Source organism: Lactuca saligna, chromosome 2 (assembly GCF_052625555.1).
Source record: "Lactuca saligna cultivar CGN05327 chromosome 2, ASM5262555v1, whole genome shotgun sequence".
Taxonomy (NCBI): domain Eukaryota; kingdom Viridiplantae; phylum Streptophyta; class Magnoliopsida; order Asterales; family Asteraceae; genus Lactuca; species Lactuca saligna.
In genome coordinates this window covers 50,756,932-50,770,290 of record NC_136418.1, presented here as the reverse complement: position 1 = coordinate 50,770,290, position 13,359 = coordinate 50,756,932, and the positions used below count along the sequence as shown (strand labels likewise).

Below are 13,359 nucleotides of genomic sequence, written 5' to 3'. Positions count from 1 at the left end.
TGAGCCGATATCTGAGTGTTTTGAGGAGGGATATACGAGAGTTTGCTGCGAACTCGTCGTACCGAACATTTGCCGAGCTTCAGGCAAATGCTTGGAAGAAGGAGATAGAGCTAGAGACTCGGGCCAGGGAGGAGGCAGAGTCTCAAGGGAGGGATTGACGAGCGGCACAGCCCCAGTCGGCCGCCAAGCGGGCCAAGCCCACCAATTCCAGATCGGGGAACCATAGGGGCCACACTTGTGGCAAGTGCAGCAAGAGTCATGATGGAGTGTGCAGAGAAGGGTCTTGCTACAAATGTGGCAAGGAGGGGCATATGGCCAAGGATTTCCCCAAGGGGTTTGCAGTTTGTTTCCATTGCAACCAGACCGGAAACCAGAAGGCAGAGTGTCCACAGTTACGAGGGTCAGCACAGGGAGCATCTCCGGGATCTGCCCCTGCTACAGCTAGAGCTACTGATAGTCGTCCAGTGAAGGCCGAGGCACCGAAGGCACGAGCGAGGGCCTTCCAGTTGACCGCGGAGGAGGTCTGCGCAGCGCCCGGTGTCGTGGCTGGTATGTATTCTTTCATGTATTTATTTTGATGTTTGAGATATTGTGTTTATATTATGTTATGCGTAGGTACTTTTCTTGTGAGTTTTGTACCTGCCTTGGTGTTATTTGACTCAGGTGCGAGTCGGTCTTTTGTACCTTTGGCTTTTAGTCAGCACATCAGTATTAGTCGAGAGGCGTTGAGTCGACCTCTGAGAGTTTCCATAGCTGACGAGATGGCGGTGTATGCCACAGAGGTGATCCGAGGGTGTGTACTCGAGATTTTCGGCGTTGATTTTCTGATTGATTTAGTTCCTATTGCGATGGGAGATGTTTGTGTCATCGTGGTCAAGGACTGGCTGAGCATATTTGGGGCGGTTATCGACTGCGAGTGATAGCTGGTGACCATACGAGACCCTAGTGGGGGAGTTCTTACGGTGTACGACGAGGGTACACGTTCTGGGTCGGCATTTTGTTCGGCCGCTAGAGCAAGGCAGAGTCTACAGTAGGGCTGTAGTGGGTTTGTGGTGTATGTGGTGGATACGAGGGTTGATTCAGAGAGACCGAGTTTAGTTGATGAGGTTCCGATAGTGCGAGAGTTCCCGAATCTTTTCCCGGAGGAGTTGCCGGGTGTGCCTCCCGAGAGGCAGGTAGAGTTCTGTATCGATTTAGTTCCGGGGGCGGCGCCTATCACCAAGGCACCCTATCGCCTTGCACCTCCAGAGATGCAGGAGTTATCCTCACAGCTTCAGGAGCTGTTAGGGAAGAGGTTTATTCAGCCGAGCAGTTCGCCGTAGGGAGCGCCTATCCTTTTTGTCAAGAAAAATGATAGTTCACACCGGATGTGCATTGATTATCGGGAGTTGAACAAGTTGACGGTTGATGTGTGTAAAATGCACTTGTTTTATTCCTACTTTTTATTAATAAATTTAGCACACAAAGGCAGTGAACCTGTCTTTTAATGGTATAGTTGGATAAGTAGGGTGTCGAACTCAGGGAACGGAAAATTAAACTAATGGCTAATTTTAACTAAGCAATTAATGAAAGTAAAAGGTTTTTATCTAGTTTTGCAAGACTAGAAACTTAAACACGCCACAAAAACACTTAATTAACTAAGTAACTAAAGCAAACAACTAATTCACCAAATTTGATAAAGATGTTTCTATTTAGGTTCAACCAATTCACTCCTATGGTTATTTTGAATTTATGATAGATTAATTGTTATTGGCTACCAACTATAGTGGTTAGGTTCATGTTCATTACTCCTAACCCTTAAACAATTAATTAATTCAAGCAGTGATCAAGTGTTTAAACTAATTAATTCCCTAGATTAATAATTTGGATTAAATAAGATTTGTAATGATTAATCAAATTAGTGGTTCAATTAACCTCTTGTTTGTTGGTTTCTCAAACAAGCTCACACATTAATCTACCCATTATCTTGTTAATCTTAGTTTCATATTCATTATTCCTAAGCATATGATTAAGTGTTCACATAGACGTATGAGGTTAACAACTAAGAGATGTTCATGCAGCTTAATTGTCTTCCAATTAACAGAAAATAGTTGTGATTAATGCATAAGGTTCTTTAACAAACTTAATTTAATAAATCACCAATAAACAATCAATCAAAAGCTAAGAATTAAACCATAGGAGTTCCTTGGTATTCCCAAACAGAAACAAAAACGTATTTAGCTCATAGTTGCAGTAAAAACAAACACAAAAACAAGTTTAACTAGGCTAGACATACTTAATTCCTAAAGCTAAGTGGAATGATTAACCTAGTTGCTTTGATTCTTCAAAAGGTTGAAGATTAGAGTTCCTCAGCGCCTTCCAGGGTTCTCAATCGCAGATGGATCTTCAAAAAACGCCAGAAAAGTATCCCCATTGGATAAAGGCTTGGTATTTATAACTATCTCAAAATAGGGTGTACTCGGCGAGTAGCAGACCCAACTCGCCGAGTAGGTTCTTAGTTATCCGTCTCAAATCAGGAGTTGTGGCTTATCTTCTGGAATATTCTAATGGACTCGCCGAGTTGGCTCGTGTACTCGCCGAGTAGGTAAGATTTTGTCCCTCAATCTTCATTCTTTGGTCTCTAATTGCTTCCCCTTGTTCCCTTTCATTCCCAAGCATGTCTTTTAGACTGAAAACAAAATTTAACCAGTATTAAGTACCTTTTGTCCATATTATACACATAATTAGTTAAAAATGAATAAAAATGTATGCTAAATAATTAACTAATTATGCACATATCAAAATACCCCACACTTGACTTTTGCTTGCCCCCAAGCAAAACTAAATTTTAAACATATTATAATCACATATGACAACTCCAATCTAACCCAGCCATTATGCCAAGACCACAACGCATACAATTGTGTCTAAAATTTGTCCTAAGTACCCCCCATACTCCAAATACTCACAATCCTCATAAACATTCGCCCACTCACCCCGAACTATGCTCATTTTATGCATCCCTCTGAATCCATCCGTAGAAAACCTCTTACCCTCAAGGTATTTTTAGTTGAGCAACCCAAGCATACATAATCTAGAATTACAATTTATGATACCACTATGGAGCTTTTTTTTTAATTCTTCACTTTCTTGATAATTTGATCTTCGATTTCTTTGAATTCACCACCTTTATTGTTTGACTTTTGGTATCTTCAACTTTTTGAATTTCTTGGAATTTTGATCTTTTGATCTTCACTTTATTTGCTCCAAAATTCTTCAACTTTTCTTGCAATTCTCTTTTTTTTTTACATGTACCTCACTTTTTTTCACTCAAAACCTTCATGCTTAAGCAGGGGCGCTCAACCTCAACCTTTATTGGCTAACGATAATAATTTTCCTGGATACATTTCAGGTTTAGGCTGCTAAACATATTGCATCCCTCAGGCTGAGCGGGGTCGTGTTTTTGTCCCATGATTTCACTGGAATAAGGAAGCCACAAATGCACTAGAACGTGTATAGGCTCAACTAAACATTTGGGTTTTCATGCAATTATCAACACAATTCTAACATGGAATCCTAATTTGCTTTTACCAAAATTTTCTAAATTAAGTCCTAAGTAATATTTTTGGTATGCAACAATTTTTTTTAAAAAATTAGCACTAAGTTAAGATTCTAAATTTTCTAATATGTGACCAACCCCCTACCCCACACTTATTTTATGCAATGCCCTCATTGCACATTATGCAAAAAAACGCAAATATAGAGAGAATTGGAACAAACTCCCCTGGGGTAGCAGTTGATAGGTTGATAGTTTTTTCTTCAGCTCCATCTTCACTTGACTTTAGCCATGGGAACAGCTCATCCATGTCTTGGGTGTCATGCGTCTCGTGTGGTTGACAGCTCAAAAATTTCACGGAACAAGCTTCTTAGAAAATCCCCAATAACATTTTTTCACAAAAAGTGGATAAATGCTGCAGTGAAAGTGCTCAAAGTAGTTTTGGAAATCAAAAATTGCAAGTCTACTCGGCGAGTAGTGGCGTGGACTCGGCGAGTATCTTTTGACTTGGAACGATAACGTGTAATATCCCATGTACTTGCCGAGTAGAATTTGTGCACTCGGCGAGTAGGCATTGTATTGCCAAAAAAATGATCCAGCTCATGTTCCTTTCGACTCAGGTTTTGAAATTTGAAATTTCACTGACCCTCACTCTAAATCCTTCAGCAGCAACACTCTCCATTATTCTCGACTCTCACGGACTCAATCCTAAGGACAAGACTCCATACTTTTCTTGAAAATCTCTCATTCCTTACTTGACCCTCAACAATTTAGTATGCTTCCTAATCTTCCATCCCTGAAAAATAAACAACTAAAAGTGAAAGTAATAACCATCCCAACAAAAATAAAAATCATCCAAGTGTTTAACAATAGTTCAAAACCAAACAAAACATCATCAAAACACAAAACATAAAAAACTCTTCAATCTTCATCCTCCATATCGGCTCCTCCCGCACCACTTCCTCCTTCTTCATTTCTCCTCATTCTTTCGTCCCAACTCATAATGTATGGATAGCCGGGTTCTGGTCTTGGTGCAATGGTCATCTGTTGGAAGAGGTATTCCAAAGATTGATTATTATAATTAACCCCTCGTCCAATATCGTCCAAATAGCATCGGTACTCCACTTGATTCCACCCATCGTTGTCCTCCTCCACCGGAATAACCGGTGGGTCTTCTCGTACCCGCTCGCTTCGTTGTCGTACCTGCCTTCCCGGCTCCTCGGGGATTGTCGGCTCGTCTGCATGTGGAATGGAAAATGAATCACCAAACTTCTCAACGATCCGTGCCCTCCTGTATAGTGCAGTGTTGAATGGTGGAGGGTGAATGACCGTAAGTGCCCTAGCTTGTTGCAAATCTAGGACCCCAAACGACCTGGCAAGCCTAGTAACAAACATGCCTCCATTAATTTTGGAGTTAACTTTTTCCTTAACCGCCCCTTCAGCAAGAAATTTAGCAATGCAATAGGGGAGAGTGCAGAAAGTATCGGGAGTAATAATACTCCAAAGATAGAAAATATCAAGGGTTGGGACCTTGTCCCAGTCCTTCCGCATGTTGATGGTGCTTGCCACGAAGTGGTGAATAAGGCGATGGATCGGTGAGAGAATATGACCCTCCTGAGCGGTGGAAGGAATATACACCCGGTTGGCAATCGTGTTCCACCATGTAGAGGCCACCACTGCCTCGGGAAGTTCCTTATGGCAGTTTTCTAGAAAAGCTTCAAAGTCCTCAGTCATCATCGTGCTCTAATCATAAATCCCCAGCCTCCAAGAAAACTCAGCAATGCTGCACTGTCGCAGCTCCCCGCCCAAAGAAAAAGAAATTATGTTGGGGTTGTAATACTCACTACCACCTCGGAATGAGATGGTAGCAAAAAATTCCTAACACAACTCGGCATACACAGGTTCTTGTATCTTGAATAATTGTAACCACCCATCACATGTGATGGTGGTATACCCCAAACTGCACTCCTTCACCAAGTATGGTGTGAGCTCCTCCTCCAATCCCACATTTCCCAACCAATCCCAGTCAACAGCGTTGGGCAAATGGATTTCCTTCTGTTTGAGCGCCTCTAATCTGTTTTTCGCCCGAGCTTGGCATGATTTGGAAGTCGTTTGTTGAAATGAAAGCCACGGGATATCACTTTGGCTCCCCCCCCCCCCTAGAAGACTGCCCCCTTCTGGCCATGATACCTGCATAACAAAATCAAAGGAACACAAACAAACAATACCCAGTAATTAAAAACGAACAAATCAGGTCTGAATAGTCATCTACTCGCCGAGTACACGACCTACTCGGCGAGTAGGATGAACATCGGTAACAGTCTTGTGCCGGTCATGTGTAGGCTGTCCAAAACTCCAAACTTTTCACAGGGGTTTGTTGTAATGTGTCATCTAACCATAAATCCAAAAGAAATTTCTACTGATATTACCTAATTCATGGCTAAATTAAAACCCTAAATTTGAGGAAACCCTCCAAATCCGAATTCAAGCAAAATAGGGGCAAATCGATGATAAAGCTTGAACCTTTGATGATTTTAAAGTGTAAAGATGTTACCTTTTCCTTTGAAAGACGAAGATTAAGTGGAAATTTGAAGAAAATTGAAGAAATCGCAGAAGATGCTTGAGGGAACGTTGTGCACGGCGAGTATAAGGGTTGAATGGGTGAAAACCCTTATTTTACAGATTAAATATCATCTGTGTAAATTGGCTACTCGCCGAATAGAAAGTTCCTACTCGCCGAGTAGAAATGTTGTTACTTGTTTTATTGGGTTACTCGGGCAGGTACTCGCCGAGTATACGTGCCTACTCAGCGAGTAAACCTTGCAGTTTGTAAAAATTTGACTGTTTTGAAAAATTAAAGTATTTTTTCATTCTTTTAGCCATCCACCCCACACTCTAGGCATTGCTTGCCCTCAAGCAATTATATTCTTAGAAGAAGACGAATGAAAAAAGATAAAAATAAAACTAAAGAAAAGGAAAGAAAATGCAAACTTGAGACTCGGGTTGCCTCCCGAGAAGCGCTTCTTTTTAAGGAGTCATTAGCTGGACTCCTCCCCTTCTAAGTGGTTGCAATCCCTTCCAGCAACAGCAACTCTTCCATTCCTTCATTCTGGGGGACTCCTTCTTCATACTTTTTGACCCTATGGCCATTGACCTTGAAAGGTGTTCCATCTCTTGACAATAGCTCTATAGCACCATGTGGAAACACCGTCTTCACTAGAAAAAGGACCATCCCATCTTGACTTTAGTTTTCCCGAGAAAAGCTTTAGTCGTGAATTAAAGAGAAACACTTTTTGGCCTTCATGAAGTTCTTTATTTTCCTTTATCCTTTTGTCATGCCACATCTTGGTCTTCTCTTTATAAATCAACGAACTAGAGTATGCATCCTTTCTAAGCTCCTCAAGAGCATTCATTTGCATCAACCGGTTGCTCTTGAGTTCCTCCATGTTGAAGTTGTACATCTTTAAAGCCCAAAACGCCTTATGCTCTAGCTCCACCGGCAAATGGCATTGCTTTCCATAAACTAACCTATATGGTGTAGTACCAATAGGTGTTTTGAAAGTTGTACGAAAAGCCCAAAGTGCATCATCTAGCATATCTGACCATTCCTTGCGATTGCTCCCCACCGATTTCTCCAAAATTCGCTTTAAAGCTCGATTTGTCACTTCGGTTTGTCCACTAGTTTGTGGATGGTAGGATGTGGAAAACTTATGGGTTACCCCATATTTCTTTAACACCTTTTCGAATTGGTCATTGGCAAAATGTGTGCCTCGGTCACTTATAAGGGCTTTCGGGACTCCAAATCGTGAAAATAATTTCTTTAAAAACCGCACCACCACCCGACCATCATTAGTTGGTAATGCTTGTGCCTCCGCCCATTTGGATACATAATCCACCGCCACCAATATGTATTTGTTTCCTTTAGACATAGGAAATGGTCCCATGAAGTCGATTCCCCACACATCAAACACCTCGCACACTTGGATACTATGTTGTGGCATTTCATTTCGAGATGAAATGTTTCCCACTCTTTGACAAGCATCACATTCTTCGACAAATTGGGCTGCATCTTTAAAAATTGTGGGCCAATAGAACCCAATGTCAAAGATCTTCTTTGCAGTGTAGTGTGCTCCATGATGTCCACCCGTGGGCCCGCTATGACAATGCTCTAATATTTTCCGGCTTTCCTTCCTGAATACGCATCTTCGTATGATCCCATCCGCACAGCTCCGGAAGAGGTATGGCTTGTCCCAAAAGTAATATTTTAATTCAGAAAAGAATTTCTTCTTTTGTTGACTGCTAAAATCTTTTGGGATGTATTTTGTAGCTAAATAATTAGCTATATCTGCGAACCATGGCTCTTCTCCCACGGTCACCATAATGTACTCGTCCGGGAAGTCGTCTCCAACTTTATCTTCTTGCAATTGCGGGTTCTCAAGCCTTGACAAGTGGTCAGCTGCTACATTCTCCATTCCCTTCTTGTCTCGTATCTCTATGTCAAACTCTTGAAGAAGTAGCACCCATCGTATTAGTCTTGGCTTGGCATCCTGTTTGGCAAACAAATACTTGATAGCCGAGTGGTCAGTAAAAACAGTAGTTTTGGATAAAACCAACTAAGGGCGGAATTTGTCAAAGGCATACACCACAGCTAATAATTCCTTTTCAGTGGTGGTGTAATTCTTTTGGGCTAGATTTAGAGTCTTGCTAGCATAATATATGGGTCGAAAGTGCTTATCAACCCTTTGACCAAGGACAGCTCCTAATGCAAAGTCACTAGCATCACACATAATCTCAAAGGGTAAGCTCCAATTTGGTGCAATAATGAACAGGGCATTAGTTAATTTTTCCTTTAAACATTCAAATGCCTCGAAACATTCTTTAGTAAAAGTAAATGGTGCATCTTTTAGTAGTAATTGTGTTAGAGGTCTAGTTATTTTGGAAAAATCTTTTATGAAACGCCGGTAAAAATTTGCGTGTCCTAGAAAACTTCTAATGCCCTTCACAATAGTTGGTGGGGGTAATTTGGCAATGGTGTCAATCTTTGCCCGATCCACTTCAATTCCCATTTTGGAAACCATGTGGCCCAAAACTATACCCTCCTTGACCATAAAGTGACATTTCTCCCAATTGAGGACCAAGTCGGTTTTTTCACACCTAGCAAGCATTAAGTCAAGATTTGTGAGACAATCATGGAAAGAAGATCCAAAAACGGAAAAGTCGTCCATAAAAACTTCCATGAATTTTTCCACCATATCGTGGAATATGGCTGTCATACACCTTTGAAAAGTCGCGGGTGCATTGCATAGCCCAAAGGGCATGCGTCTATAAGCAAAAGTCCCACTTGGGCAAGTAAATGTGGTCTTTTCTTGGTCCATTGGGTCTATGGGTATTTGGAAATAACCCGAGAATCCATCTAGAAAGCAATAGTAACTATGGTCTGATAGTCTTTCTAACATTTGATCAATAAAAGGTAAGGGAAAATGGTCTTTTCGAGTGGCATCGTTTAGCTTTCGATAATCGATGCGCACTCTCCAACCGGTTACCGTTCGTGTCGGAATTAGCTCGTTCTTTTCGTTGGTTATGACCGTCATCCCTCCTTTCTTGGGCACCACTTGGATCGGACTCACCCACGGACTGTCGGAAATGGAATAGATAATTCCCGCATCTAAGAGTTTAATCACTTCCTTCTTGACTACTTCTTGCATATTTGGGTTTAACCTTCTTTGGTGCTGTACAACCGGCTTTGCTCCTTCTTCCAGGTTGATCTTGTAGGAGCAATACAATGGGCTTATTCCCTTGATGTCGGTGATGCTCCATGCTATGGCCCGCTTCCGCTTCTTCAACACTTGTACTAGCTCTTCTTTTTCAGAATTGGAAAGGTCAGAGGCTATGATTACAGGCCTTTGGTTGCCTTCTTCAAGGAAAGCATACTCCAAATGTTCTGGTAAGGTTTTAAGCTCAGATTTTTGGTTCTGACTGTTGGACTCGCCGAGTGCAGGTAAGGTACTCGGCGAGTTTGTGGCTGTATTCACGACTTCTGCCTTTTCTAAGGAGGAACTCAGCGAGTAGACCGGCCCTACTCGGCGAGTAGGGCTGTCAGTTTGCTTCACCAAGTCTTCAAAATCAGCTTCTTCCAGCAGCCTTTCAATCTCCATTAAGTCTTTTTCTGGATCAAATTCTTCATCATCAGTTGTGAACTTGCTGGAATCTTCACTTATGTATTCCTCCAATAACTCGTCAAGCATATCAATTGAGAATGACGTGTCATCACTGTTCCTTGCATACTTCATAGCCTGGTCTACCCCAAATGTGACTGAATCTTCTCCTACCCGCAAGGTGAGCTTCGAGTCCATCATGTCTACTATAGCACTTTCCGTGTTGAGGAAGGGCCTTCCAAGGATGATTGGAACTTGTGGATCCGCCTCCATGTCTAGAATGATAAAATCAGCGGGAAAGACGAATTTGTCCACCTTGACTAGTAAGTCTTCGCATATGCCTCTTGGGAAGGTGACTGTCTTGTTTGCCAAGTGAATTGCCATGCGAATTGGCCTTGGTTCCGGGAGATCCAGCTTCTTAAAGAATGAATATGGCATTAGGTTCACACTTTCTCCCGAATCGGCTAAGGCATGAATAGTAGCCAAGTTGCCAAATTGGCAAGGTAAAGTCAAACTCCCCGGGTCACCCTTCTTCTTCGGTAGCTTATTTAGCATAGCAGCTGAGTAGTTTTCATTGAGGACTACCTTCTTCACTTCTTCCATCTTCCTTCTATTAGTGAGAAGTTCCTTAAGGAACTTTGCATATTTGGGCATTTGCATGACGGCTTCAATGAAGGGTATGTTGATTTGAAGAGTCTTGATATGATCTAGAAACTTCTGATACTCCTCTTCCTGCTTCTCCTTCTTATCTCGGGCTGGTTATGGCATTGGAGGCTGGTAAAGCTTTTCAGGGACCTGCTCGTTTGGATTTGGTGGTGTACTCGCCGAGTCCATACGTGGTACTCGGCGAGTAGGGCTGTCAGATTGTAAGTTTTGCTTTTCTGCTTGCTTTTCTGCCTCCTCCTTCTGTGATTCCTTGGATGCCTCAGTCTGAATAGGTGCCAGGGGAGTGATTATCTTCCCACTTCTTGTTGTGATTATGTTTATGTGCGCGCCTCGTGGGTTATTTTCAGTTTTGCTAGGAAGTTCGCCCGGTGACCTTTGGTTGATTTGTTGAGCAAGTTTCCCAAGTTGTGTTTCTATATTGTGTATAGATGCTTGCTGATTCCTTAGAATGGTCCTTGTTTCTTGAATGACAACATCATGATCACTATGTCTTTTTTCTGAAGTAGCTACAAATTTTGTGAGCATTTCTTCCAAGCTTGGCTTTCTCTCTTGTACCGGCTCCTCCTTTTAGTAGAAACCTCTCCCTTTTTGCCTAAACCTTTCCTCCTTGGCCTCCTTGTACTCTTCATATGGGAGCCACTCTTTCTTTTGTTTGCGCCAGTCTTCATCATATCGGTCTCCACTTGAGTAACAAACTTGCACCTTCTTGTTGCCATTCTCATCTAAATCACAGTCTCTAGTGAAGTGAGGTCCATTGCAGTTTTCACAACCCACCCGAATAGCATGGATCGTTTGGTCCATTTTATCCATCCTCCTATCCATGGTTTTTAACATAGTCATGACCGTGGATAAGTCTTCAGTAGCTACATATGTGGCTCCTTTAGTGACATCATGTCTACGGTTGTGATATTCTCTAGAGTGTTTAGAGAATTCTTCAATCAATTCTTTGATCACCGGGGGCGGCTTCTTTGTGAGTGGGTCTTGCGAGTCAAGTAACTGTCTAGTTGTGACATTGACTCCATCATAGAAGATGGAGACTTCTTGCTGGCTGTTTAAGTCATGGTGCGGGCAGTTTCTTAGTAAGCTCTTGTACCTCTCCCAAGCTTCATATAGCGACTCTCCAGCTTGTTGTTCAAAGTTAGCAATGGCCTTTTTCAACTTGGCTATCTTGGAAGGTGGGCAAAAGTGATCAATGAATTCTTCTTTCATCTTGGCCCATGTGGTGACTGATCCGGGAGGAAGTGACTTGAGCCAGTCTTTTGCAACACCTTTGAATGTCACTGGAAGCATGCGAAGTAGCTGAGTCTCGCGAGGCACATTGAAGTAGTCAGCTACATCATTGACTTCATCCAAATGCTTGTAGGCATCTTCGTGGTCTTTTCCATAAAAAAGGTATTTCTTTAAGTAAAGATAGGATATGACCCTTGAGCTTGAAAGTAGCAGTTGCGGGAATTGCGGGTCGCACAAGTCCCGGGCCAATGTCGTCACGCATCCTCTTCTTCCATTCCCCCATGGGAATTTCATCAATGTTAGCCATAGTGATAGCTAACTCTTCCTCGGAATCGGATTCGTGCTCGTATGTAGGCTCCTCTTCTTCCTCGGTCTCGTACTCAATATCTTCCTTAACTGGTTCGTCGATTACTAAAGAAGCGTTGGATGCTCCTAATTTGCTGCTCTTCTTTTTCCCAAAAACAGTCTTCAAATTGGAAAAAGGTGACTTCTTTGGTGTACTCGAGATTTCCACGTCCTTTCCTTTGTTCCTTTTCAATGCGGATTCAGGATCTTCAAACGGGGGTACCAGCGGGGTGTTTGATCCTCTGGTCATGAAAGTCCTGAAATAAACAAGATAAAAACATAAAAAGAACAAAAAGATGTACTAAAAAAATCGAAAACTAATCTGCCAAATACACTTGTACTCGCCGAGTAGGTGCGACTGCACTCAGCGAGTATCAGTGTAATTTTGAAGAAATTATAAACTCGATATTAAAACTAAAACAGATGCTAAAACCTAATTTATAACTACTAAATTGCAATAAATTAACTTTGTGCCAGTAAACTCACACAAAGGATCGAAAAAATTAGGGATTAGATTAATTATTTAGAACCGTTCCCCGGCAACGGCGCCAAAAACTTGATGTGTGTAAAATGCACTTGTTTTATTCCTACTTTTTATTAATAAATTTAGCACACAAAGGCAGTGAACCTGTCTTTTAATGGTATAGTTGGATAAGTATGGTGTCGAACTCAGGGAACGGAAAATTAAACTAATGGCTAATTTTAACTAAGCAATTAATGAAAGTAAAAGGTTTTTCTCTAGTTTTGCAATACTAGAAACTTAAACACGCCACAAAAACACTTAATTAACTAAGTAACTAAAGCAAACAACTAATTCACCAAATTTGATAAAGATGTTTCTATTTAGGTTCAACCAATTCACTCCTATGGTTATTTTGAATTTATGATAGAATAATTGTTATTGGCTACCAACTATAGTGGTTAGGTTCATGTTCATTACTCCTAACCCTTAGACAATTAATTAATTCAAGCAGTGATCAAGTGTTTAAACTAATTAATTCCCTAGATTAATAATTTGGATTAAATAAGATTTGTAATGGTTAATCAAATTAGTGGTTCAATTAACTTCTTGTTTGCTGGTTTCTCAAACAAGCTCACACATTAATCTACCCATTATCTTGCTAATCTAAGTTTCATATTCATTATTCCTAAGCATATGATTAAGTGTTCACATAGACATATGAGGTTAACAACTAAGAGATGTTCATGCAGCTTAATTGTCTTCCAATTAACAGAAAATAGTTGTGATTAATGCATAAGGTTCTTTAACAAACTTAATTTAATAAATCACCAATAAACAATTAATCAAAAGCTAAGAATTAAACCATAGGAGTTCCTTGGTATTCCCCAAACAGAAACAAAAACGTATTTAGCTCATAGTTGCAGTAAAAACAAACACAAAAACAAGTTTAACTAGGCTAGACATAC

At 41.2% G+C, this 13,359-nt stretch overlaps 1 non-coding gene across 1 annotated transcript; it reads left to right on the top strand.

The window, feature by feature from the left end:
* Positions 1-11,410: 11,410 nt before the first annotated feature.
* LOC145033139 (small nucleolar RNA R71) lies at positions 11,411-11,517 on the top strand. Its single transcript, XR_013677378.1, has one exon. It is a non-coding gene; the product is annotated as a small nucleolar RNA R71 (small nucleolar RNA).
* The last annotated feature ends 1,842 nt before the right edge of the window (positions 11,518-13,359 follow it).